Here is an 11122-nt window from a genome sequence, read left to right as displayed (position 1 = left end):
GTGTGTGTGTATGTATATACTCTTTAATTCTTAGTGTCAGCCCTAAACTTGCGGCCATGCTGGTGCACCATCTTTGGCTTTACTACACCCTCGGTATTTGGAATCTCCTCTGATATGTGGCATTTGGTGAATGAAAGAGTTTGATGCTGCTACTCTCATCTGCATTTCCTGCCATGAGGTAAGCTCATCCGAAATCCTTGACAGGAGATCCAGTTTTGTTTTGAAGACACATCCACACCATGCAGGTCTCCCAAGCTTTTTGAAAGGATATTGTAGAGCTGTGTGGCCTTGAAACCCAAGCTGTTGCAGTATCTGGTCCTGTATCTTGATGGCAATGTTGGGTTCCTTGGTGTTACACAGTAGCACCCCATTCTGCTGTTTGAGTAATTTTCAATGCCAAGGTTTGGTACAAGTCCTTCCAGGATCTTCCAGATGTATATCATTGCATAACTTTCCCACCTTCATTCTAGGGAGTAGTGTCTTAACTTTTTCAGCCTTTCCCTATAGCTGACACATTGCATCAAGATGCTTTTCTTTGTGTAGCTTTGCTGGATTGCTTTGAGTTCTGCCATTAATTTTATACTGTGTGGTAACCATAGTTGGGTGGAGTAGTCTAAGCAACTGATGACATGTGTCCTCCAGAGGACGATCATGGTTTCCTGTTCTCATTCTAGAAGTTCGAAGGATCCATCTGCATAGCTGTCTGCATTTTATTGCCAACTTAGTAATATATACCTGAAAAGATGCATCATTACTCCTGTTTATGCCCAGATCATGCACTAATTTTGATTCAGTGAATTCAATCTCCCCTGGGCCAGTGTATCCTGTCTGCATTTCATTCAGCATTATGTGCTGGTTGCACAGGGCTTGGAATTTTCCAGCATTAAACTGCATGTTATTGTACTCAGCCTACCTGTATATTACCTCTAACTCCCATTGCAAGATGCACATTATTTCCTGGGTTCTATATCCTCTGAGAGACTTTTGTGTCATCTGCATTGCTAGCAAAGGTAGCTATCTGAGCAGCTGCGGGTATGTCTGAGAAGGCCACTATGAATAACAGTGGCTCTATGACATTGCCCTGTGGAACACCACTCACTATTTGTGTTTCCTTTGAGGTAGCTCCATTGGCCACCACTGCCTAACTTAGTCATTCTCCAAGTTTTCCAATTATGTCAAAAATCATGCAGCTTGTGACATATACCATAGTCGACTTTATTGAAAGCTTTTGCAAAATTGAGATATATCATGCCTACATATGAGCTATTGAATAGCTTCTTGAACATCTAATCATAGTGCTGTATCAAGCAGCTTCTACCTGGTCAGTCATTCTCATCATCATCATTTAACATCTGTTGTCCATGCTGGCATGGGCTGGATGGTTTGATCAGGGCTGGTAAGCTGGAAGGCTGCACCAGAAGCAACGCAATTAGTTTCCTGCAAACTCTAAAAAAAAAGCCGGTGTGATTTGTAGAGGATTGTTGGGAATCCATCAGGCCAAGCAGCTGAGTTTGCGTCTACTTTACCTATGGCCTGTATTATGCCTCCTTCTTTAATGTCAATGTAGCCAATTATTATTGCTTCCTTGGCAACAGGTAAAGTGACAAAGAACTGCTGGTTTGTTCACTTGCCTATGTCCCAAAAGAGTAGTGAAAACACTTTTGAACTGTTCATTCATATATCTATCTATAAGGTAGCATTTTTGCAATGACATGGGTTTTAGATAGAGAGATTATTTGGAGTGTGTTTTTGTATGGTAGTAACAAGGTAAATTACAAAATACAAATCAAGGAGGTAAACAAAAGGGTAGAAGGTTGAAATATCTTATGTGGAGGATTCCCCGAAGTTTGGAAACCTTTGTTTTTTAACCCCAGGTCAGCTTTAATTTAGTAGAGCTGTCTATGATAAAAGCCTCAACTCAGATACTGCCATCTCTAATGCATGTATCTTTTTTGAAGATACATATGCGTGTGTGTGTGTGTGTCTGTGTGTATGTTTAGTTGAATAAACTGCCTGACAAAACTTAGTCCCAGTCAAAACAAATGTTCTGTTGTTATTCTTAAACATGCTTTAAAATCAGTAGTTCTCAACCTGGGTCCATATGGCCCCCTAAGAGTCCATATAAAATTTTGTGGGGTCTATGTAACAAAATAGTGAATTGGAGACCCACAATAGTATTTTAAGGGCCCCTGAAAAAATGATGCTTTAGATGTATGTATTGATGTACATACATCTGTATATTGGAAGAAACAGCCAGGTTTCTTTCTCTAACATTTTACGCAGTTCAACCTATACAAGTGAATGTGTGCTAAACAAAAAGGGAATTTCCCCAAGACACCTGATGAAGGCTGGAGGGTATATCAGCTGAAACGTGTTAACAGCAAACAAGATGAGGACAAATATCCGTCAAATCTAAATAATGTAAATAATGCAAAAAAGTGAGGGTTCATATATTTGGATTGTCTTCTGCTTGGAGCTATGACTAAAGAAAATGGTGAATTTAATATCTTACTGCTTGCTCTCTCTCACCAGAAGAAGGGTGAGAGTAGTTTTTATGACCAAGAAAGCCATAAAATGAGTTTAGTATCTTACCACATAAGCCATTTGAGATAATCTCTTCTGATTAAGGAAAGCTAATTTGTTTGATCATCTGAAAATGAATGGATTAGATAGATAGTCCAACTAGAGATGGAAATGTAGTGTCTTCTTATTTAACCGCAGATTAGAAAACCAAGTTTGTATTAGTCTCTTGAGTGACTAGGTGTGATCTACAGTTTTGTTGTTCCAGATATACTCTTCTCCAGTGCAGTTGCTGAACCTGTTAGAAATATCAGCCACAGGTCCCTCAAAGTACTCACTATTGTCCTTAAAAAACAAAGAGAAAGTTATATTGTCTAATACATTTTTAGTCTGGGTGTTCAGGGCTTGAGCAGCAGACAGATATTTGATGCTATATAGGGCTACCCCAAAAAAGGTTAGTCAACAGCAAAAACAAACTACCAGTGGTAAGATAGTCTGGAATAAGCTATATCTGAAGATAGACACAGTTCTCATAGCTGAGACACTAGTTCAATGGAGAAAATAAAATAAACTGTGTAAAACAGGTTTGGGTGAGTGAATGAGATTGTGGTGAAATCTGCCGCAAGTGTAGTGCATTCTATTGTATTCTATGCTGGGCGTTATTAACTGTGATAAACCAATGTCATTCCTTCCTTTAATCACGATACCAGGGATAAACTGTGGCTCTTTTAACTGTTGAGATTTTACATATCCTGTGCATATCATTGCAGCAATCATGCTTGGAATCTGACTGATAATTTATTCCAGGTTTTTTTCCAGTTTCACTTGCTAGAATACTAGGTTTTTCCCAGTTTCACTTTTCTGTTTGGGAAAAACCAAATAGAAAATTTGGTTTTACTTTCTTTTGCATGATTTTTCAGTAACAGTAGATGATTGATGTGCTGCAATTTTTTAAAAATATAGTTAAAACTTTAGAAAATCAATATTAAATGCTTGAAAATCAATAACTAAATGCTTGGTCATCATTTTGTTATACACTGGTACAATTGATGAAACAATGTAAGAAAAATGTCTGTATTTTTTCTATGTTTTTAAGTTTAAAACAGTTTTTTTTTTTTCTTAAATTTGTTTAAAATATTGAGGATAAAGAACTTAACATCATAGTCCCTTCAACTGTAGGCACAAGGCCTGAAATTTTGGAGGAGGGGCTACTTGATTACATCGCCTGCAGTGCTCAACTGGTACTTATTTCATTGACCTCGAAATGATGAAAGACAAAGTTGACTTCAGTGGAATTTGAACTCAGAACATAGAGATATATGAAATGCTGTTAAGCATTTTGCCCGGCATGCTTATGATTCTGCCAGTTCACTGCCTTAAACTTTAACATCATAAGGGTAGTTGATATGAAGTTAACCAGAGTATAACAAGAAACAGTTTTAGATATCATTCTTTTGTTGAAAGTAATTATTGTTTAGCTTCTGACCAATGATATTTCACTCGTCTTTCTTTGTCCTAGTTCAGACTTGGTGTACCTAGGACAACATTATCCAATATGTATGTATGTTTGTGAGAGTGAGTTTGTATTTCCTTCGAACTCATGTGTGTTCACTGATTCTAAGCAAACGGCTCAATCAAACGGCTCAATCAAACGTTTGATTTCAGTTCTCTGCATAATCTTGTCTGGGTTGTTCATTATTCAGTAGATGCGGTGGGAGCTTAGTACCATGCTTACAAACAGGTAAGAGAAGGCATCAGAAAGGGCATTGAGGCATAGAAAACTCTCTACATGCATATTCTTGTCTGACCTGTGCAAGCAGATGGACACTATAGTAGTTGCTCAGAGACCTAGAGTTTTGTGCCTAAGCCTGATAAAATGCCTTAACAAAAATCTCTAGGTCCCTGATTAATTGTTGTAAGTCCACTAATAATATATATTCTTTATAAAGACGGCAAGCTGCCAGAAATGTTAGCACGCTGGGCAAAATGCTTAAGTGTTTCGTCTGTCTTTATGTTCTAAGTTCAAATTCCACTGAGGTCAACTTTGCCTTTCATCCTTTCAGAGTCGATAAATTAAGTACTAGTTGCGTACTGGGGTCGATCTAATCGACTGGCCTCCTCCCCAAAATTTTCGGGCCTAGAATAGAAAAGAATGTAAATTCCTTATTTGGTGCTCTGAGATATGATTTTCTTTCTAGGTAAAGACCTCAGTAAACTAGTCACTAAATGAAGAATATAGTGCACTCCATTTCTTGAAGTATTGAGTGGTATTGTGTACTTCATTATGTATATATGTTGGTCTTAGTCTCTTACACACACGTGTACACATATATATGTGTGTGTGTATGTATGTATGTATGTATATGCATGCATATGTTCTTGTGTGTGTGTATGTTTAATAGATATATGTATGTATGAGTGTGTATCTCTCTGGCTACTCAAGCTTTGTTTCATTTATGCAAATTACCTAGGTCATAAATGTGTCTTTTTTTTTTTTTAATATGTCTAAGTGACCACTGGAGATAAGGTAGGACAACTGCTATACTGATACACCTAATAAGACAGAAATCCATGTCCACAGCTCTCTTCTTGTTTCCAAACAATCTGACTTACTTTTCCTTAAAGGTATATTAATCTTGAAGAATTGTTGATGCTTGAATTCACGTCCTCCTCTCATTAGGAGTTGGTGCCATTTTGCCATAATGTGTGTGTTCTACTCTCTCTGTAAGCAAGGATAATTTCAGTGAATCCAGTATTTTCTATATTGTTTTGATATTTTATTTATGCGCCCTTTTAAAGCCTAGCCAGGCTCATGGGCCCGGTTTCCCGGTTTCTATGGCATATGTGTTCACCCCGCCCCCAGCTGGATGGGACACCAGTCCATCGCAGTTTTAGTTAAGAAACAGGAAGAAAGAGTGAGAGAAAGTTGTGGTGACAGAGTACAACAGGGGTTGCCACCACCCCCTGCCGGAGCCTCGTGGAGCTTTAGGTGTTTTCGCTCAATAAACACACACAACGCTCGGTCTGGGAATCAAAACTGCGATCCTCTGACCACGAGTCTGCTGCCCTAACCACTGAGCCATTGCGCCTCCACATATTGTTTTGATATACCATATATTTGTCTTTGTGCTATTTCCCTCACTTTTCATTTCGCGTGCAAGTATGTGTGGGTTTGGTTTTGTAGTTATGAAGTTCCCTTTGCGGCATCATCATTCCGGGTTCAGTGCCACTGCACACAGAATCTTGGCCAAGTGTTTTCAACTACAGCCTCTGACTGACCAATGTCTTCTAGGAGAATTTGCTTAATGGAAATTGTAGAAAGGCCATTGTATATGTGTGTGTGCATGTCCATATTAGCATTCCACGAATTTCCTTGAATAAAGCAGTGTTGTGTTCAGATTTGTTGTTGTTGTTGTTGACATTATGACCAGTCACTGTGGAGTCAGAAATCCCCTAAGGATGGCCAGCAGGAAGAGCATCCAACCGTGAAATCCTGCCTGAAATATGGTGTCATCCAATCCATAATACCATCGAAAAAATTGATATTAGACAAACAGACAACCATACAAATATGTCTGGAAACATCCTTATGTTTCTTGTGGACAAAACAAAATGCATTTTGTATGATACATTGTTTTAACAACACACACGCACAGCTGTTTGTACCATGTGTCTATACATATACATCTGTTTGTGTGTGTGTGTGTGTGTCTGTGTAGCCCCTGCAAACATGAAAAATTATTTTGACTTTTTGTAGAAATAAACTATGAATAGATTGCACTTGATAACCTCAGCTGCTTATGTAGTAAGAAGAATGCATAACTAAAAATATAGTAGAGAGAGGGGAGAAGGAGAGAGAGAGAGAGAGAGAAATTGTGTTTTGTGTGTGTGTGTGAGAGAGAGAGAGAGAGAGTGAGTGAATCTGTGTGTGAGTTTTGTTTTCTGTCAGTTGTTCAGCTATGCTTTCTAATACTTTGTGATAACAATAACTGTGTATTTTAAACATCATTCTGTTCTGATGGAACCATTCTATATCATGCTAATAAAACCAGCTGCCATTTAAAACCATTCCATTAGAATTATCCTCATGTTGCATGTTTTATTTATATTTTGTGAAGTTCTTTGCTTCACTTATTAGCTCTGTTACACCCACATCACACTGCATCATAGATCAGTGCTCTAACATGTTATCACATACCTTAGTTATTGATTTACAAAGACTGGACATGTTGCATAATACAGTCCTAATGAAATTGTTTAACCCTTTAGTATTTAAACTGGCTATATCCGGCCAAAATATTCTGTTTGTTTTATGCTCAAACTGGTCAAATCCTGTCTTTCACACCTACCCTACAATGTCATGCTAAAAGTAAACAATCCCATAATCGAAATTTCAAAGCTACAAGATAATGCATGATTGATTGAAAACAATATGAATAAATAAGCATTACATTTGACAGAATAATCTGAATGCTAAAGGGTTAAAGAAAAAAACTGAATGGGCATGGCTAGAATGTCTTATATCAATAGTTCTCCAATCATGGTTCATTTGGAGGTCAAATAACAAAAATCAAATATTAGATTGCACCCCACCTTACCCTTTTTTTTTTTTTTACCAAAAGACAAGCCATCTGAAAGGCAAACTTATCGTGGAGTTAAGGCTAAAATATTTAATGTAGTGAGCTTAAAAAGCGAATCTGGCAAATATGGGAGGTAACTCTAAACATGTTTTGACTTTATTAGACCTTCTCATTGAACCATACTTGCCAAAATAGTAATACCTAAGAGAGAATATCTAAGCAAATGTATAATATTGTAGTTGTTTAGGTGTAAAAAAATTAGCATATTTAAAAAAAAAAATCCTTCATCATAAAATACAAGTGGCCAAAATAGGGTTTCTCTAAATGATAACGGGAGTAACATTATTCACTAGTGTGTTGCTCAGAGATTAGGGAGTCTCTCCAGGTTGAGCTGGTACTACAAACATGTGATTAGAACATCACAGGAAAGAATGGATTCACAAGATGGATTCTTGAAGCCAACTCAATCCAATTAGTAGGAGACCTAGGGTTAAATAAGAATAAGATGGTTGGGTAAGATCCATAGTCTCAGTTAGTCATGCTTGAGAATCCATCCAGAAAATCTAATGATGATTGCTTCTGATAGAACTATGGTGGAGGTACCTGAGGACTCTGGCCCCACCACCCTCCCAGGAATAGTGGATGGAGTAGATTCAGCAGAATCAACCTCAGTACATAACTGGTACTTACTATCAATGATGGAAGTCAGTGAGCTTCATATAGGATTTGGACCCTGCTGTAAAGAGGACCAGATTTTCTCTGGTACCCTACCATTTCTTCCACCACCCCTCCCTCATACTCCTTAATGACACACAAGGCCTTGGACAGAAGTCCTCCAAGCAGTGAAAGGAAGGCCCTCTTCTGCTTGGGTGACTTCTGTTATGGCTCTAAGTTCACAAATAGCAAAACCAACACAGGCAGGGATGTAACTAAATACCACAAGGCATTTTATCTGGTGTTCTATTTTTCCTGATACAATAGTTTCTAATTTAGGTGCAAGGCCAGCAGTTTTGAAGGGAAGTGGGTTAGTCAGTTTCATCGCCTTAAGTATGTGACTGGTACTTTATTTTATTGACTCTGAAAGAACATAAAGTAAAACTAACCTTGACAGGATTTGAACTCAGAACGTAAAGAACCAGAAGAAATGCCACAGGGTCATTTTTTAAATTTTTATTTATTTTTTTTTATTTGCTTAAACAAGTCTGCCAACTCACCACTTAATAATTATGATTGACGTCTTTGATTGAGTGACCCTTGGTAGTTTAAAGAAAGCCAAGTCAGTTTTATTTGTGGTACAAGATGAATATAGCTTCTCTAACTATTTATAGTAACAGAGATAAGCTCCACTGTTTCAAAACATTGAGCTGCACCATTTATAATCAACCATTTGCTGATTAGATTCTTGACAGGACAAAAAAACAAAAAAAAAAATTATCAAAGATTCTGTTCAAGTTCATTTATTTATGATTTTTACATCTTTTGTTTGTAGTTTTATTCAAGGTAATTTCTTCCTATATGCAAAAATAGCCATCAGATAAGCAGTGTTGCTAAGTTCTAGCTTGTATTTATTTTGTTAATCCGACAAGGCAGAAGAGAAGAATTACTGAAGGCCTTCTTATCCTCTATTAAACTTACAGTCAGTGTATTCAGTAGGATTTGCTGCTGGCAGGGTTGCAGTATGGACAAAGACCAAAGTAGATAAAGTAGTGGATGAGTGGAATAGATAGTCTTATTATTTAGCTGCAAGTCAGTCCTGATAGAACAGACAGACCACTGGTCACGGGCGTCTGATCATAGTCATAGCTATCTCAACTTTGATAGTTTACACTTGCCGATACATACTTCTCGTTTTAAGACAGTAGGGTGTAACGAGGGAGGTTTGACTATTGTTTCTAGCAAGTAAAGCAACCACAAAAGCTCTCTCATTAGTTTGTGTACTTCAAGTGCATAGAGGTGAGGCAGCATAGAAATTGAGTGGGGATAAGTATTGTTAGTCATTACTCAGCCAACCATAACTTGTCTATTTTAGCAGGTGCTGTCTCTCTCTCTCTCTCTCATTTCACAGTTGAGTGATTAGCAACAGGAGTATTATCCAAACAATTACTCCAACAGCATGAAATGCAAACGAATGTTCAAAGACATGTTTTAGCATAAAAATGTGAGCATAAAACAGAAAAGAATTGATTAGCAAATATTGTAATATTAGTTAAATCAGAAAGAAAGAGGTCTCTACTCAACAGTTGGCCACCATTGTGAGGTTGAATTTGCTTGTGGAGTGGACAAATTATTCCTTGTATGTAAGTCTTGTGAATGAGAGAATATAGTTTGTGAATCATTCTGGACATGTAAACAATATCCTTGTGTGGTGCGCATTTGTGTATTTCATAAAGGAGGGTTACTAATTGAAATTCTAATTATTTGGTCAGTAGTGCTACATCGTCACCTAACCATTAAATACACTGAAAAATTGAATTAAATGCCTGTTCATGTGACATGGCAAAATCTAAAATTTCCAGTTATTTTTGAATTGGATGTTTGGAAAGAGAAAAAGATTGTCCTTTGGAGAGATTTTTTTCTTCTTTTTCTAAGTAGCAGACAGAACAATAAAACCAATTTAGAAACATGACACTTGCCAAAAGAATTTTTCTTTCTTCCTTTCCTTTTGTTAACACTTTTTTTCTTTTGCCAATTAAAAAAATCTAGTTAAAAGGTTATATAAGCCTAATTTATTGAGTCAGTAACCTAGTTTCTATGTTAATAACTGACCATTTTAACCCATTCCATTTAGCAAACGTTTTCAGTAGCCAAAAGGCCAAATGTCATGGCATCTCTTTTAGATTGAATATCAACTTTGGTGTCAGATGAAAATACACACTGAATTTATAATGAAATGGACTGTTCTGCACCAACAAACACATGGAGCTTCTAATCAAATGGGATCCAAATCTATGATAGAGAAAACCATAACTACTAAAAGACTATATGATATAGGTTCAAATACAGATGCTATTTCATTAGATCCACTTGAAGAATTGAACTCGTCAGCTTAAGAGGGGTGCCACTGTCTACAGTGATAAGTCCTTCCTTCTTTAGGGTAACTGTTTACATTTAAGCAGATTATCTCATTTAAGAATTAAGTTATTCATCACAAACACCACTATGCTTGTGGTGTGATACAAATTTATTTGGTTCAACTTTCTGTGATATACTCCAATGTTTTATGCTTATAGAATTAAAAATCACAGAATTATTTCTTTGATCTTTGCTCCATTGAGCTTCCCATCCAGGTCTCGGTGCTATTTTTTGCTATTTTTTTAAATGATATTCTTTGACTTTACTGATTTCTCACATGCCTTTATCTCTCTTTTGTTTTTTTTTCTTCTTTTATAAAGCTTTAGCAGGGCATTATATATACATATGTACAGGGAGCTCCTGCCCTTTGGAACTGGCTCTTCCACTTCAGTCAGTAGTTCTCAATCAGAGTCCATTTGACCCTGGGGTGGGAGTGGGGGTCAATATTAGATTTTGGGGATTCACAGTTGTAGTTTAAGAGTCCATGGAAATATTTTGCGTTGCATGTATTTATTGCTTGGAACACTTAGGTTTCTTTCTCTAATATTTAATTTGATATATATTTTGGCCACTGAAACCTGTTCTCACAAGTGAATGGCTGTAAAACAAAGTAAGAATTGTGAAACCTCAAATCGCTGGAGGAGGGGCTCCACAAAAAGAATAAAATAGTAATCAAAGGGGTCCACAGTTATAAATGGTTGAGGTCCACTGACTTAGGTATTCAGCCATCCATACACTTTTTGGTCCTGCTCTAAGCACTACATCCTTTGCTTCCTTACCAGAATTGCCCTCCTTCCCCCTACCATCCCAAATCCACTCCCATACCAGTGTTAACTTAGGTTCTAGAACATTAATGGCATCAATGTTACCTGTCTAAGAAATGCTTACCGAAGGCTGTGACCACCATTCCTTTCTTCACAACTATCAAGTAAAAAAAAAAAAAAAAAAAA

Source organism: Octopus bimaculoides, chromosome 12 (assembly GCF_001194135.2).
Source record: "Octopus bimaculoides isolate UCB-OBI-ISO-001 chromosome 12, ASM119413v2, whole genome shotgun sequence".
In the NCBI taxonomy this organism is placed as follows: domain Eukaryota; kingdom Metazoa; phylum Mollusca; class Cephalopoda; order Octopoda; family Octopodidae; genus Octopus; species Octopus bimaculoides.
The sequence above is the reverse complement of the archived record's forward strand: the minus strand, read 5'-3'. Positions refer to the sequence as shown.